Below are 15,405 nucleotides of genomic sequence, written 5' to 3'. Positions count from 1 at the left end.
GACAAAAATCTCAGTAAGAAACTATCAGCTATAAAAACCAACTTTACTTAACATAGCTACATATATACATTTATAAAGGGATTTAATCAAAACATTATAAAAGAGTGTAATCAAATAAATGTTTTATCAAACCAACTCGTATTTAATCAAACGTAAAACCTTATATCAAACATAATCCAAATGAACTTAAAACATTGTATCCATCCCCGAGTTTCTCCCCTTAAGTATCAATCCACAACCACATATATAGTCGAGACGTCTCTTAACATTGCCTATCCCATATGGTCTTACCCAACACTTCACTGCCATACCCAATAGGTCTTCAGACTGTGTATACAGGACATGTCCCTCACTGAAATGGTCTTCAAATATAAAACCACCGATCCGGATAACTCTCGATGGATATAAAATCATAAAATCATAACGTACTCAAATATCCTTTCACAATCAAATTGCAAACTATTTCATAATCATAAATCATTTGGCTTCAATTAGCCCTTTTGTATCATAAAAATCATATTTGGACTTCAACCCAAAATAATAACAACAATAACCGCAACAGATTTCTCAATCCAAAAACAATTCGTAAGAAATCATCAAATTCATTTTGTTCAATATAGATATATATTGAAACCAAAAACATATATGTATATATGTAAATCAACCAAATTAAGCCTTAAATCAAAATAATCAAGTAAATTATGAAATTCACAAAGAAGCATAGGCAATAGCTTCATTTGAACCATAATTTCACAATAAAAAGCAAAATCGTGAAAAACCCCAATTTTACAAAAGACCCGTATAAACCCTGAAATATCAATTTCTGAATTTTTTTTTTGATTATATATATCTATATACATAAAACTCAAAATATAGTTGATAGTTACTTACCTTAACTACTAATTGAGGAAAATACACCCGTTCAATTCTCCTCTAAATCCTGTCTAAAACGTTTCCCTCCAAACACTACCGAAACTCAAAAACTCTTCGGTTAGGACTTAGATCTATAGATAAGGATGTTATGTTTCCAATTTCGAGTGATTCGGACGGTCGAATATCCGTAAATCAAAGAAACGGTAGAGAAACGGTTCAGAGAAAATTGATGAATAAAAAAGAAAATAGAAAAAAGAAAAGAAAAAGAAAAAGAATCAGATAATGATCCTATCTCCCTGTTCTTCGAATATATATAAATCCATATTGATAAATATCCAGTTTGGTCCTCCATCTTTATATAATCTTTTAAAACTTATCCTAAACTTTTAATTTACACCTAAAACTATCAAATTTACTCCAAACTTTTCCCATAGCACCAAATAAAAATCACACACCTAATAATTATAATATATACTAATATCAAAATATAAATTTTAGAAATTTAGACACGGACGTGACAACAATCAAACCAGCTTTTTTAAAATTTTGTAATGTCAAACTAAAATTGATCTTACTTAGAAACGTTATGATTAAATTTACAACATTTCATACATTATGACTAAATCTGCATTTTTTTTAAACGTTAGTATGCCATTTACAATTCACTACTCTAAAATCTAAAATTGTATCTATCTAGTTACATTGTTAGTTACTTGAATTTTATGGTTGACTCAAAATGGTCACTCAATTTCAATTTATCTCAATAAAAGTATTTAATTTTGATTTTTGTCTCAACTAAATCACTCTAACGACTTTAAGAGCAAAAATACATCAAAAAAGTGACGTGGTTATCACATCATCAATAGTCAACTTGCATTGTTGACCGAAAGGACAAGTGGCTAGCTACCACCTAGATGACATTTGGTTACCAACTAGTTGAGTGAAACAACACGTGTCAGCTAGGTGGAAGTCATATGTCGTTCGGTTAGTTAACTGATAGTCACACGTCATTTCGATCAATAGTGAAAATTGATTAGTGCTGATGTGGAAACTAAATCATCTTTCGAGTATTTTTTATTTTTGAAATCGCTGCATTGAAATAAAATTTAAAATTAAATAATTTTATTAAGAAAAATTGAAATTAACCTATCATTTTGTGATAATTAAAAAAAATTCAATCACAATTGATAATATTTATCCCTATCTAAAATTTGTAAATAGTGTTTATCCATGGAAAATGTTAGTGGACGACTTTGACTATTGTAAAAGCATTTTCCAAGTGATAATATTGTTTATCTTGTAAACCATCTACCACATAATATTTGTTTTTTCTGACAAAAAAAATAAAATAAAATAAGAAAAATAATTAATTTTAACGGAAAGAATTTGTTATCTTTATATTAATTACATCCACTAATTAATTTTATTTATTTTTAAAATAAAAAGATAATTTAAATAGAGTATAAAATATCAATTCATGTATATAGATATTGAATCAAAACGGCAAATGTTATGGAACAAAACAATTTCACTAGAAAGACAAATATTGTAAAACGGAAGGAGCATTATATGTTTGTTTCAAAAAATTTAAATGATTATTAATTAATTAGAGAGAATTCCATTTAGTTGGAAGAAATGGTCATTTCATTCTGTATTAAGTTAGGAAAATTATAAAATTGAGTCAAATGGAAGACACATTTCCATATTTAGACCATTTATCCAACCTACTACATATGTGGACTATATTATTGTGACTTTGCCAAAATACTTCAACCTTTCATCTTTCCCTTCCCTTCATCTTCCATTTGCATGGTTTCCTTCTCCTTCCCTTCATCTTCTATTTCACTAGTATAGAAATGACCTATGGCCACGGCTTAGTTGCCACGGTTCTGTTAGGAACCATGGTAAATAATGGTATTTGCCACGGTCCTACAAGGAATCGTGGCAAATAACACAATATTTACCACGGTTGCTACAAGGACCGTGGCGAATAAGATGTTATTTGCCACGGTTCCTTGTAGGACTGTGACAAAAAATGTTATTTGCCACGGTCCTATAAGGAACCATGGCAAATAAATTTTCCACGGTTATTACATGGACCGTAGTAAATAAAGTTGTTATGAACCCGTGGCAAATAATATTAATTTAATAATACATCAATATTAAATATAATTAATTATTCATTTATCTAATCTAATTTATTTATTTAACTAACTTATTTAATAATTTGTGAATTTTATAACTTAAATTATATATAACACGTACATAAAAAGAATTTCCAAAATTTAGTTTAAATATATATAATCATAATTATATTTAATAGTTTTGATTTAAATTTTTTATAATTTATTTTATTTATATAACTTTTATAATAATTTATATTTTCATGCTTTTATAATTAACTAGTATAAAACCCCGTGCAATGTACGGAATATATTAAAATATTTATATTAATAATAAGGCCTAATGCTTCCCCAGCCCTCTTAACTTGTCCAAATTGGTCACTTTACCCCCTCAACTCATCGAATGTCCTATTTACCCTCTTGACTCCATAAAAGTGGTATTTCTCACCCCCTCAACTTGTCCAGTTATCCCTCCAACTCATAAAATGTTCTATTTACCCACCTTAACTCCATAAAAGTGATATTTTTTACCCCTTACAATTCATTATCGAAGCCTAAATTAATAAGTTTTTTTAAACGTTAAACCTATATTTATGCTATTTTGTAAGTGGAACCTAAATTGATACTTCCCCAAAAATCATAGGCCTATTTTGGTACATTAACTTGTTTATATTAATGTTCTTATTATTTGTATTTTTTATTCGTTCTTTCTCTTTTCAACTTTTTTGACTACTATAAATGGATAAAAAATACCATTTTTATGGAGTTAAGAGGGTAAATAGGATCATAAGTGGTGAGAAATATCACTTTTATGGAGTTAATGGGGTAAATAAGATATTCAATGAGTTGAGAATGAGTAAAATGATAAATTTGGACAAGTTAAGGGGGTGAGAAATACCATTTTTATGGAGTTAAGGGGGTAAATAGGACATTCGATGAGTTGGAGGGGTAAAATGACCAATTTAGATAAGTTAAGGGGCTGGAGAAGCATTAAGCGTAATAATAACAAAAATTAAACCGTACCACATTTAGTAAAAGAAAAAAAAAGAACTTTATGTTATGTTTTTTTAAACAAATTAATAAATTAGAGATAATATAAGTCCTTACAAAAAAAAAAGTGTAAATGATTTTGTAAAACTAATCTATGTTATGATCTTATGCATAAAAAACAAAAAAATTGTCCTTTTTATTTATATTAGATTCACATTTGATTGACACCACCACCAGGACGTATAGCATTCTCACATTTTTTTTACAACAATATTATCTCACATTATTCTACTATTTGAAGGTCTAAGCATCTGCCCTATTATTGATTTAGTGCAAGAAAATACAGGTAAATAATCTCATGCTTCCCTCTCACCATACATCAACATGAAATTCATCCTCCCAGGTTTAAAGTGAGCTTTGTTTAATACTGATGTGAATGATGTGATATTGGTTATGAAAGAGAGATAATAAACAAATCAACAAGTTTTCCCGATCTATCTTAAGGAAGTAATAGAATCAAATAACAAACATAAATTGGTGATAACAAACCAATCCCAAATAATTAAAGACAATGAAAGGAGATCTAACCTTACACCTTCGAATAATTAAATTGGAACGTAAGTGTTTGGCGATTCACAAGTACCTTACCAAAATACTTGTTCACGATCAAGATAATATTGCAAGAATGATGACCCGGTCTCTCAAGCTCACAATAAAGAATTCAGTCCCGGATTGAAAATAATTCCCAAAGGAAAAGAAGAACTTTTGTTCATAAAAATATTAATGTCTGATTGATGAAAATAATGAAGAATACAAGCCTTTATATAGGCTACAAAATAAACCTAAACCTAAACTAAAAAGGAAGTTGAATCCTAGTGCACAAAGGTAAAAGAAATCCTAATTAGACAAGAAAAAACATTAAATTCGTTTTTGTCCTTTACAGCCCAATTTCAGTCCACTAATTAACATTATTTGGGCCTTTTAATTAGCTAGAAATAAGCCCAATTAACCCTATAAGGTTATAACATTAATTTTAATGAGTCTCAATGGGTTTTGCACATGCCAAACACATGCAAGTCCAAAGCTTCTCTTAAAATATGATCAACCTTTTTACATATCACTATTATGGGCTTAGGTTTGAATACAACATATAACTTCGCTAAAATCCATTCCTTGCTTAAAGAAGCTTAAGACGAGTCCATTAAGCATTTGTTGGTCATTCTTTGCATGATTCTTCGTCATAGGTCTAATTGACAACTCCAATGGATCCTTCATGCTTATACTGGTCTCCTTTAACTCTAAGCTCCTTTGTTCCATGCTCTTGTGATTTTGATATCACATCAGATAAACCCTACAAAACTTCAAAAATTCACCAAAACATGGAAAGTCACTAAGATTAAAAAGGTTTTCTTATATATAGTCTCCAAACCTTGCATATGATATGGAAAATTTCAAAAAACTAATTTAGGCCCAAGTTATCTTGGAGTTTAAAAAACAATGCAATATTTGCATATGATCTGGGAAATAAAAGAAAGCTAACTTATCAAAAGCATAGTTGAATTTTTAACTTCATCACCATCAAATAAAAAAAATGGACTAATTTATTCTTTAATTTCTCCATTTTGGGTTCATCGGTGGCTTATCCTGCTATTGGAAGCCTTCTACTTGTACTTTTTTCTCCTTCATTTGAAAAAAAAACAGATAGAGTTAAAAGCCTCATCTAAAATTCCAAAATTATCAACTATTAAATTAATTCATAACAGTGTAAAAAATATGAATTAAGGGTCAAAAATATGAATCAAGTTGGCAAACAGCATTATTTTAGCACAAGTCTAAATTTAGATATCAATTCAGTTTTGAAGCTGGTAAAAATTGACAAATTAGCTAAAAAGCAAACAATTTTAATACCTAAAAGTTTATTAATTTTAGGCTACGCAAATAATTACATCAGGAAGAATAACTAAACAAATGATCCACTACAGCTTCATGTATTCACTCATGATATGGATATTTTTTCAAATGCATCAGCAAATGCTTATTCGATTTTTTGGAGGAGTCGAAGAGTCGATATGTTAAAGAGTTCACGACATATCAATTCTGGTGTAAATCTATCTATTAAAGACGTTGTGAAGTAAGAAAAGTAGTTATCCTTACAATCATGTTTACATAGAAATTTTAAATAGAAATTCATAATAATAAATGTGTAAAATATACTCGTAACATAACAGCTATGCCAATAAGACAATCATGAACATCAATTTCACCTTACCAAAAATGAAACAGCAAAACAAAAAGGCTTAATACATCATTTGCCCCCTGAACTTGTCGAAAATAGTTGATTGGCCCCTTGAACTTTCAAAGTATCTCGAAAGCCTCCTGAATTTGCATAAAATGTTCAGTTAGCCCCCTGAACTTGCGTAAAATGTAATCAATTAATCATTCGGTTGTAAAAAATAAATCAAATGCGGAAGATATATTACACGTACCTTAGAGTGTTATTATATACTTTACAAAATAGATTAAAACATGTTAAAAAGGAATTTCTTACTTATTTAACTATAAAACATTTTCTTGTCTAATATTATAATCGCATACTCCGACCTTAGTCGTTTTACTTTTTTAAGATGCGTGCAACATATCTTTAGCATTTAACCTACTTTTTTTACAACCGAGTGATTAATTGATTACATTTTATGCAAGTTCAGCGAGCTAACTGAACATTTTATGCAAGTTCAGGGGCTGTCGAGACACTTTAAAAGTTCAGGGGGCCAATCAACCATTTTGGACAAATTCAGGGGCAAATGATGCATTAAGCCAAACAAAAAAAACTAAAAGAAAAATTCATATGGAACTTGATTTGATACTTGAGGATGAATTGAAGGATGGAGGGATTTAATTGAATCAAATTTAAACAATAAGGATTTGATTGAAGAATAAAGGACTAAATGAGAAATAACAAAAGTAGGGCATAAATTCCTACTTTCAGCACTGCGGTTTTCTCCTCTCTTCCTTTATCCCTTCAAACGCATTTGAGATAAAAAAAAACACAGCACCGTCGTTCGAGCTCCGTGGCTTCCTGCCCTTCCGAATTCATTGTGGCCGTTCAGTATGCCTCCTCATCTCCTACTGTTTTGCGGCTCCGTCGTCCATTGTTCGCTGCTACATCGCCCTCTATTCCGCCATCCGAGCTTGTTGCCTTCGGTCGAAGCTCCTGTTCATCCGTAGTCTACTCCGGTTGAGGTTAGGTTTTTATTTATTTTTGTTTTCTGTTGTTTATTTTTTATTTAATTTCTGTTATTTATTAAAAAAACATAGCACCCTTGGCTAGCGTATTCATACGAGTCTGTTTTTAACTGATATTGTTTCGAGAATTTATGGAATCTTAGGTTATTGTTTTGTTTTTCAGGAATTGGAAGCTTGATGCACCGATGAAAGTAAGTCCTTCTTTTTTTGTTATTTATTTTCCAATGAGCAAAATGGTTGGAATTTTAGGGTATTGTTTTGTTTTTCAGGAATTACACTGATGAAAGTAATGCCTTATGTTGTGGTCCCTATCCATTACTATTGGAACTTTTGGAAGCTATATTTTTAGGGGAAAGGCTATGGGGTAATTACATATCTTCCCCCTTTCTTAATCCTGAAAAATGTTTCTCAATTAAGAATGTTATTTAGGCTGCTGTCTTTTTATGTTTATATTAGTGCATTGATGAAATATGTGTGATTTTCACCAATTTGCCAACCTATATGCATAGGCAATCATCTATATGCATAGGCAATCACCAATTTACTTGTTTGCAATATCTCTATGTGGCTATCAAATTGCCAACTCCTTAGATCCATTAAAGTGTTGAAAACGTAGAAACATGCATTACTCTCCTGTGTTGTATCATCATATGTATATAGGAATCGATCTTACGTGTGTGTTTTAACTTAAAAAATGAATTTGTGTTCCTTCGGGTGATGTTCATTTTTCTGAAAAATGCAGGGTAGAGGTCGGGTTCCAGCTATGGTGTTGTACTTTTGATGCAGGGCCTACTAGCTCGAACCTTTGAGTAAAAAATGTTTAAGAAATATTTACAAGAAATTTATTATAGATTTTAGTGTGGAAGGATGTAATATTCATTTCAAATTTTGATGTCCTTTGTAATTTAATTATTTTCTGGAATCATTAGCACTTGGATCATAACCAAAATTTTGAAGGAATTTTTTTAATCTCCTCGTCTTTTTAATTTTTTGTTAGTTGGTTGCTTTATCTTTTAATTTAGTGTAGCTCCCTTCAATCCAAATACTTATGATAATTTTAATACCATATATGAATGAAATGTTATTGACATCAGTCGCGGTTGTTACAACAACCGACTCCAATGATCACAGCATTGCAGTCGGTTGTTACAAACAACCATGGCTAAAGACCCCTTCAGCCAGGTTTTTTGCAACAACCATTGCAAAAACGTAAAGCATTAGTCGGTTATTCGTAAAAACCGACTCTAATGCCCCTTTGGCCACAATCATACAACCGTGGCTAATGATGCCTAGCATTTGCCACGCCCCCCTTTGGCCATGGTCGTACAACCATGGCTAATGATGGTAAACAACCGTGGCTAATGATGCCTAGCATTTGCCACGCCCCCTTTGGCCATGGTCGTACAACCATGGCTAATGATGGTAAACAACCGTGGCTAATGATGCCTAGCATTTGCCACGCCCCCCTTTGGCCATGGTCGTACAACCATGGCTAATGATGGTAAACGACCGTGGCCATAGGCCATTTCTGTACTAGTCTCTTCCTTTATATTGCGAAATTTGTACCAAATGCTTCATCACCATGTCTTTCTCTTTTTTCTCTCTATATCTCTTTTTTCTTTATCTTTCTATTTCTAGAAAATTAAGCCATGGTTCTTCATCTTCATGTTTCTTCTCGTCTCTTGGTTTCTTTCTCACTACACCATAGATGGTCTCTTGCAACCTAAAATACATGTGTTGCCTGTAATGTGTTACATTTTTTCTGATTTTTTTCGATCTTTTGCAACATGGTTTATAAAATGTTGCAAAAGACATGTCAAACTCACATAACTTTGATATTTTAGAACACTAATTATAAAGTGTTGCAAGAGATGTACCAAAATTGAAACACTTTTGATCTTTTTTCATTCTAATGGATGCAAAACGACGTCGTTTTGTATATCTCAGGATTAAAAAAAATTGTTTTATGAAGGACCCTTTTTGTACTTGTGAAATTATGGAGGGAAAAAATATTTTATTTGCCCCTAAAAATTAGACCTAAAAAATCAAAACCTAAAAAACTCTAAGGATTAAAAATTAGGAGGGAACGCATATTTTACTTCCCGGTCGTTTTGTATCTCTGAGGGTTAAAAAATCAAAACCTAAAAAACTCTATCGCTAAGAACTTGCTCTCTCAAAGTTCTCTTCTCTCTCAACGCTACTCTGCCATGGCTCGCCTTATGTAAAAGAGTGCCGAGCTTTTTCCGATCAGCCGCTCCGTCCTTGCTGTTGAGGTTTTCTGTTATGAGGCTTTTCAATTCTTCCGTTGAGGTAAGCCTTGATCTCCCCATTTGTTATTTCAGCGATACAACATCTGTAATGTATATTTCACACTCGTATAACAAACTTGATGTTTCTGGCATTTAGTTCAGAATTATTACCTTAATTCTTTTTACTTTAGTGAACATGTGTGTTTTGTTTTGTTTTCTCTGTGATTTGGGAAACTTTTTCTATTTTTTATGGGTTGAAACCTTCATGTTTTAATCGTTTAAGCATGAGATTTTTTTAATTTTTCTAATTGATGAGAACTGGGTATTTTTCACCTTGAAAATTATACAGTGAATGTAGTATTGAAGCGTTTTCACACAAAGAAACTCAACTTACGAATCCCAACAAGAAGAAGAAACTGACCGCCCTCGACGAATGTGAGGCCAAACACACCCCAATTCACTTCTTCTTCTCTTTCTCTTTGAAATTTCTTCTTTTGTATCCATCTTTTCTAAGTTACATAACTAGCTCAAACTCATTGTGCTGGCTACTGTCTTTTATTGAGAAGGCTACCAATGGTACCCCTACCTCTTTTGATATTATATCGAACTTCCCAGTTGCCTCCAATCCTTCCTTCAGTACTAGCATGTTATCTCTATTTTACATTTCACATTTTATTGAATTCTATATGCAGCAAAACATTAGGTAATATCATAATAGAATTTCTCACCTCAAAACCCAATCGAATCAGTTGATAATATTGAGCAATGGCTTGACTAGATCCTGCAACATAATAATGATGAAGATTGTAGGTAGCATTTTGGGGTACTAAAAGTGGTAGTAAATATGTGTACCTTTAGAGAAGTTGAGGGTGAGGGCGGGCTGGTCAGCACCAAGATAATTAATATGGAAGATAAACTCTTCAGGCAAGTCCTCTTTATTTCTCCAAATGACCCAACCAATTCCAACATAAACAAGTCCATATTTATGTCCACTTACATTAATACTCTTCACTAATGGTAATCTAAAATCCCACTCCAGTTCTGGATATAAAAATGGTGCTATAAACCCACCACTTGCTCCACATGGACTGGAGTATCCCATCTACACAAAATCAATTTCATCTAATTAATTCTCATATCCCATCTACATTAGAAGAATCTGATTACTCTGTTCCAAACTGATTAGACATCCTTTTAGGTCACTAGGATTCATATTCGGAACTCTCTAGTTTAAGTTTGAGTAAGCACTATATACTTATTTAGACAAAAAGAAAGAGGAGCAAGTATATATGTACCCAATTTCTTGACATCTTCAATTTCATCTTCATTGTTTTTGTCTCCTACTATGAATGTATGTACCTTGTCTTTTACTTCTATCCAACTTATTCCAGGCTCCTTCTTCAATATGTTGTCTTTCATGAACCTTCTCACCTTTGCCACATCATCCCACATTCCAGTGGATGCATAAATGTTCGCAAGAAGAACATGAGTGCCTGAATTTACAGGTTCTAGTGAGAAGAGCATCTGAGCAGCTTTTTCTCCGAGCTCAATGTTCTTATGGATTCGGGCAGCACCGAGAAGGGCAGCCCAAGCATGAGCATCTGCCATGAATCCGAACTTCAAGATGTGAACATGTATTTGTTTCCCTTGTTCATATGCTGACAAATTCGCACACGCATTCAGAAGAGAACTGCAGAGAAAAGAATCCGGCTTGATTCCCTTATCTTGCATTTGAAGATAAAGCTTTAAAGCTTCTTCACCTTGTCCATCTTGGGAATAACCTGTTATCATGGATGTGAAAGCCACCAAATCTACAATTGGATTTTCTTTGAACACTCTGGTCGCGTCTTGCACGTGACCACATTTTCCTTACATATCTATAAGGCTGTTCGCCACATAGTTGTGGAATTCAAATCCTGATTTTATAGAAAGTCCATGTAATCAAGTCCTTCTCCGGCATCAACTTAAAGACCGATACTTGCATCAGTCATTAAGTTGCATTTGGAATACATATCTACGAGTCCAACACCGAGAAAAGTATCTTTTCCCAAATCCATCTTTATTAAGCTGGTGTGCAACTGTCTCCCCAAATCCCCAAGACACATTGCAGCACAAGCTTTAAGAGCACTTGACATGGTAAACATATTGGGGCGTATTTCGCATCTTTCATTTTCCCAAACAACTCTACGGCTAAGGGATGGTGTTCACGGAGAACACAGCTAGGAATAACAGCATTCCACGAAACAATATCAGGTTTGGCGATTCCTACGAAAACACTAATAGCCTCTTCAAGAGATCCCACTTTTCCATACATGTCAACAAGAGCATTCGCCCAGTATAAATTGAATTCATATGCAAGCTTTATTAAGTACCCATGAATCTTTTTTCCTTGAGCAATATCTTCTAAGCCAGTGCAAGCATTTATCATAGAGGATAAACTAAACTCATTAGGTCTTATTCCACTCAAAATCATATCCCCAAACAAACCAATTGCTTCTACACACAAATCACTCTGCACATAACAAGATAACAATGCATTCCAAGACACAACACTCCATACAGGAATTGCATCAAAAAGCCTACTAGAATTCCTGAAATCCCTACATTTTGCATACAAACCAACTAAACTATTTGCAACAAACTCGTCATTTTCAAAGCCTGTAACCACCACAGACCCGTGGACCTGCTTCCCTAGCCATAAATCCCTGGTGACCGTACACGCCTTAAGTACACTTGGAAAGGTAAATTCATTGCATATAACCCCCAACAAACGCATCTGTTGGAAGGCCAAAATTGCTTCTTTACCAAACCCATTTTGTGAATACCCAGAAATCAAAGCAGACCAAGAAACCAAATCTGGTTCAGTACTTTCATCAGCCAGTTTCTGTGCATGCTTAGAAAAACTGGCATTTGGAGTAAAAATTGATTAAAAGGTTTCTTATTTTAGGGTCTTGGGATAAAGCAAATCTGATAAGATGGGAATGGATAACCTTGCCTAGAGTCAGATTTTGAAGCAGTGAATTGAGAGAGTAATTTAGAGTAGGATAATGAAGTGGGTAGAGAATAAAAATGGCAGCTTTGGGCTGCCGTAGAGAAAGCAATGATTTTTGAGTGCTGGGTAAATATAATAGATTTAGAACAGTGTAGGAATTTGGATTTAAAAAGTAGGTAATGCCGTTGGTTATTCAAGGAGTGTACATAACAGAGGTTCATCCTCCATTTGATCATATTAACCAGCATTTATTCTTCACTTATTCATTTGTTTGGTTAGAAATGTAGGATTTTATAAAGTGATTTTCATTAACTGCTTCCTTAATTAATTCCCTTGAAAGTGTTGATTTCAATGATGATTAGTGCATCAGTTTGGTAAGATTTTTCACCTGGTGCTGATTAGTGCATCAGTGGTGCTGAATAGAGGGGTAATGAGCTTTTTTTCATTTATTTTAGCCCAAGTTGAGCATATTTTATGCTATCTTCATTTTTTCTATTACTTCAATAGATACAAATATATAAAATAGAAAAAGTTGAATTTTGGATTCACTATTGTTGCACTCGAAACTGGTTTCTTAATTGGCAACTTTGGTTAATCCATACATACTATCCTTGAACTTTTGTTCATTCAAATTATGAATAGTAACTTACAAATAAATAAAAAAAATGAAAGACCATAAAACTATCAACAATTCAAATTAATCTACATTCAAGTTAGTATATATGTGCTAGTAATTCAATTTATTAGGCATTAAAAGTGGAGGGACTAACTATGAAAAAATTGAAATTTAAAACTAATCAATTGAGCCACATGTCTGAACCATTCATGTCTTTATAACATCATTAACTTTATTCCTCTATCGTTTTTGTTCTTGTTTGTTAGGAATTTCATATTTTTAATAAACTGCATATTATTTTCATGTGCCTTAAATTATATAATTTTACCATTAAGTTAAGCAAATTTTAGCCTTAATGAAAAAAGCCCCCTTCATCTTTTAAATTTTGATGCATATGAAATATCAGAATTCCAGTTTATTAATAGTTTAATTTGTTGAATTAAGAGCAGCAACTCTACAAGTCTGAAACCACTTGTTTCCTAATGTCACCTTTATTCACAATCATGAAGTATACCGCGATTTGCGATGTCATTTGGCTCCCAAGGTGTTTAATTCTTTATTAAGTATGAACACCACACAATATTCAATTGAAATCCTGCACTGTTATAATGTACTTTACTTGTTTGTTAAAGTTGCAAAATCAGATATTTTTGAGCTTACCACTATCATTATTCTAATTCTATCCTTTATAATGTACTCCAACTCCATGTTTTATCAAGAAATATGCTTTAAAGAGATAATCTATAAAAGTAAGCAAGTTTCCAATTTTTTTAGATTAGAGAAGCCTGGCCCGAAACATAAGGTTTTGGTTTCTAAAAGTACTTTCTATTATAATGAGAAAGTACTTTCTATTATACATCAAGAGTTAACTATCACATTTTTCATGCTTACAGTAATGAGATTATTTTCTATTAGAATTCATGTGGATCTGTTTTGCTTGTATTATTGGATCAATGATGCAGTCATTAATTATCAAGATAAGATGTGGCTAGAACTGTCTACAGTGATGAATATCTCAATGGGATGAATGCTTTTCTAGGAAATGCATTTGCCAATTTTGCCATAGGGAATGAAGTGCTGTGCCCTTGTAAAAAATGTCATAATCGTCAATGGAGGAGAAAGTGATTCAAATTGAAGCAGCAATGGAGGAGAAAGTGATTCAAATTGAGGGAGCAATGGAGGAGAAAATAAAACAAGAAGTGCATCAAAAAGTGAGGAAGGGCTTGACATTGATCATAAACAAATTGGTAGAAGTCAATCTCAATCTCAACATTGATATTGAGGAAATATGTGGTTGCATTTCAAATGAAAATGAGAATGTCTAGTTTGAAGAATAGGTTACATTGTGACTTTATTATACTCTTTTTATTATGTGTTTTGGATCATTTGAGAATTTTAAATTCTATTGTTAACATATTGACATATTATGGATTTATAATTGCAATTAAGGATTTGTTCTGCTATTATTTAAACTAGAAAATTTCTTTTAATTTTTTTTTAGTGTTCCACGTGTTAAATATTATATTGCAAATATTAAGGTGTTACATTAAAAACTGTTAAATTTATAAAAAAAAAAAGTGTTGCTAAGAACATAATATGAAATAGTTGCCTGAAACAAAAAAAAATGTTAAATTAAAAAGTGTTAAATTAAAAAATGTTGCAAATTGTAAATGAAAGAGTTGCTCATAACAAAAAATGTTAAATTTAAAAGTGTTGCAATACTACATAAAAAGGGTTGCATCTAAAAAATAATGTTGCATAAAAATCTATTGCAATTAAGTTCAAAAGTGTTGCTTTAATTTTATTCGATAATTGTGTTACCTGTTATATCGTTTAGGCAACACTTTCATTTCAGTTGCCATTAGGTAGGAATGTGTTGCCAAAGATACGTGTAGCAACACTTGTACTGATGTTGCTAAAAATGTGAAAACATGTTGCTAAACACCTCTTTGGCAACAAGCGAAAAAGCAACACCTTTTTTTGGAAAATCATGTTGCCTAAACATGTTTAGCAACACTATAACGACTTTAGCCAACACTTGTTCGGTGTTGCAACAGACCATCTATGGTGTAGTGTCTTTTTGTGCGGATCAGAGACATCATTATTCGACGTTATTTTGAATTTTTTTTCTGCGTTTATCATATGGTTATTGAAGATTTCAATGGTAAAAGGTGGAAAAATGTAAGTATCTACTGTTTAAACTTCATCTTTTTTTCCAGAAAATCACTTCGCGAAATGAGCTTTGCGAAGGTCTGCGAGGAAAAAGAGACCGAAAATGACGATTTTACTTCGCGAAAATAGATTACCCGAAGTTTGTGA

General features: G+C 32.3%; 1 pseudogene; it reads right to left on the bottom strand.

Annotated features, from left to right (window-relative positions):
* Positions 1–5,232: 5,232 nt before the first annotated feature.
* Positions 5,233–13,794, bottom strand: LOC136204051 (pentatricopeptide repeat-containing protein At3g09040, mitochondrial-like; annotated as a pseudogene).
* Between the last annotated feature and the right edge of the window lie 1,611 nt (positions 13,795–15,405).

The sequence above is a fragment of the Euphorbia lathyris genome, chromosome 8, assembly GCF_963576675.1.
Source record: "Euphorbia lathyris chromosome 8, ddEupLath1.1, whole genome shotgun sequence".
NCBI lineage: Eukaryota > Viridiplantae > Streptophyta > Magnoliopsida > Malpighiales > Euphorbiaceae > Euphorbia > Euphorbia lathyris.
This window is presented reverse-complemented; position numbering and strand designations above follow the sequence as displayed.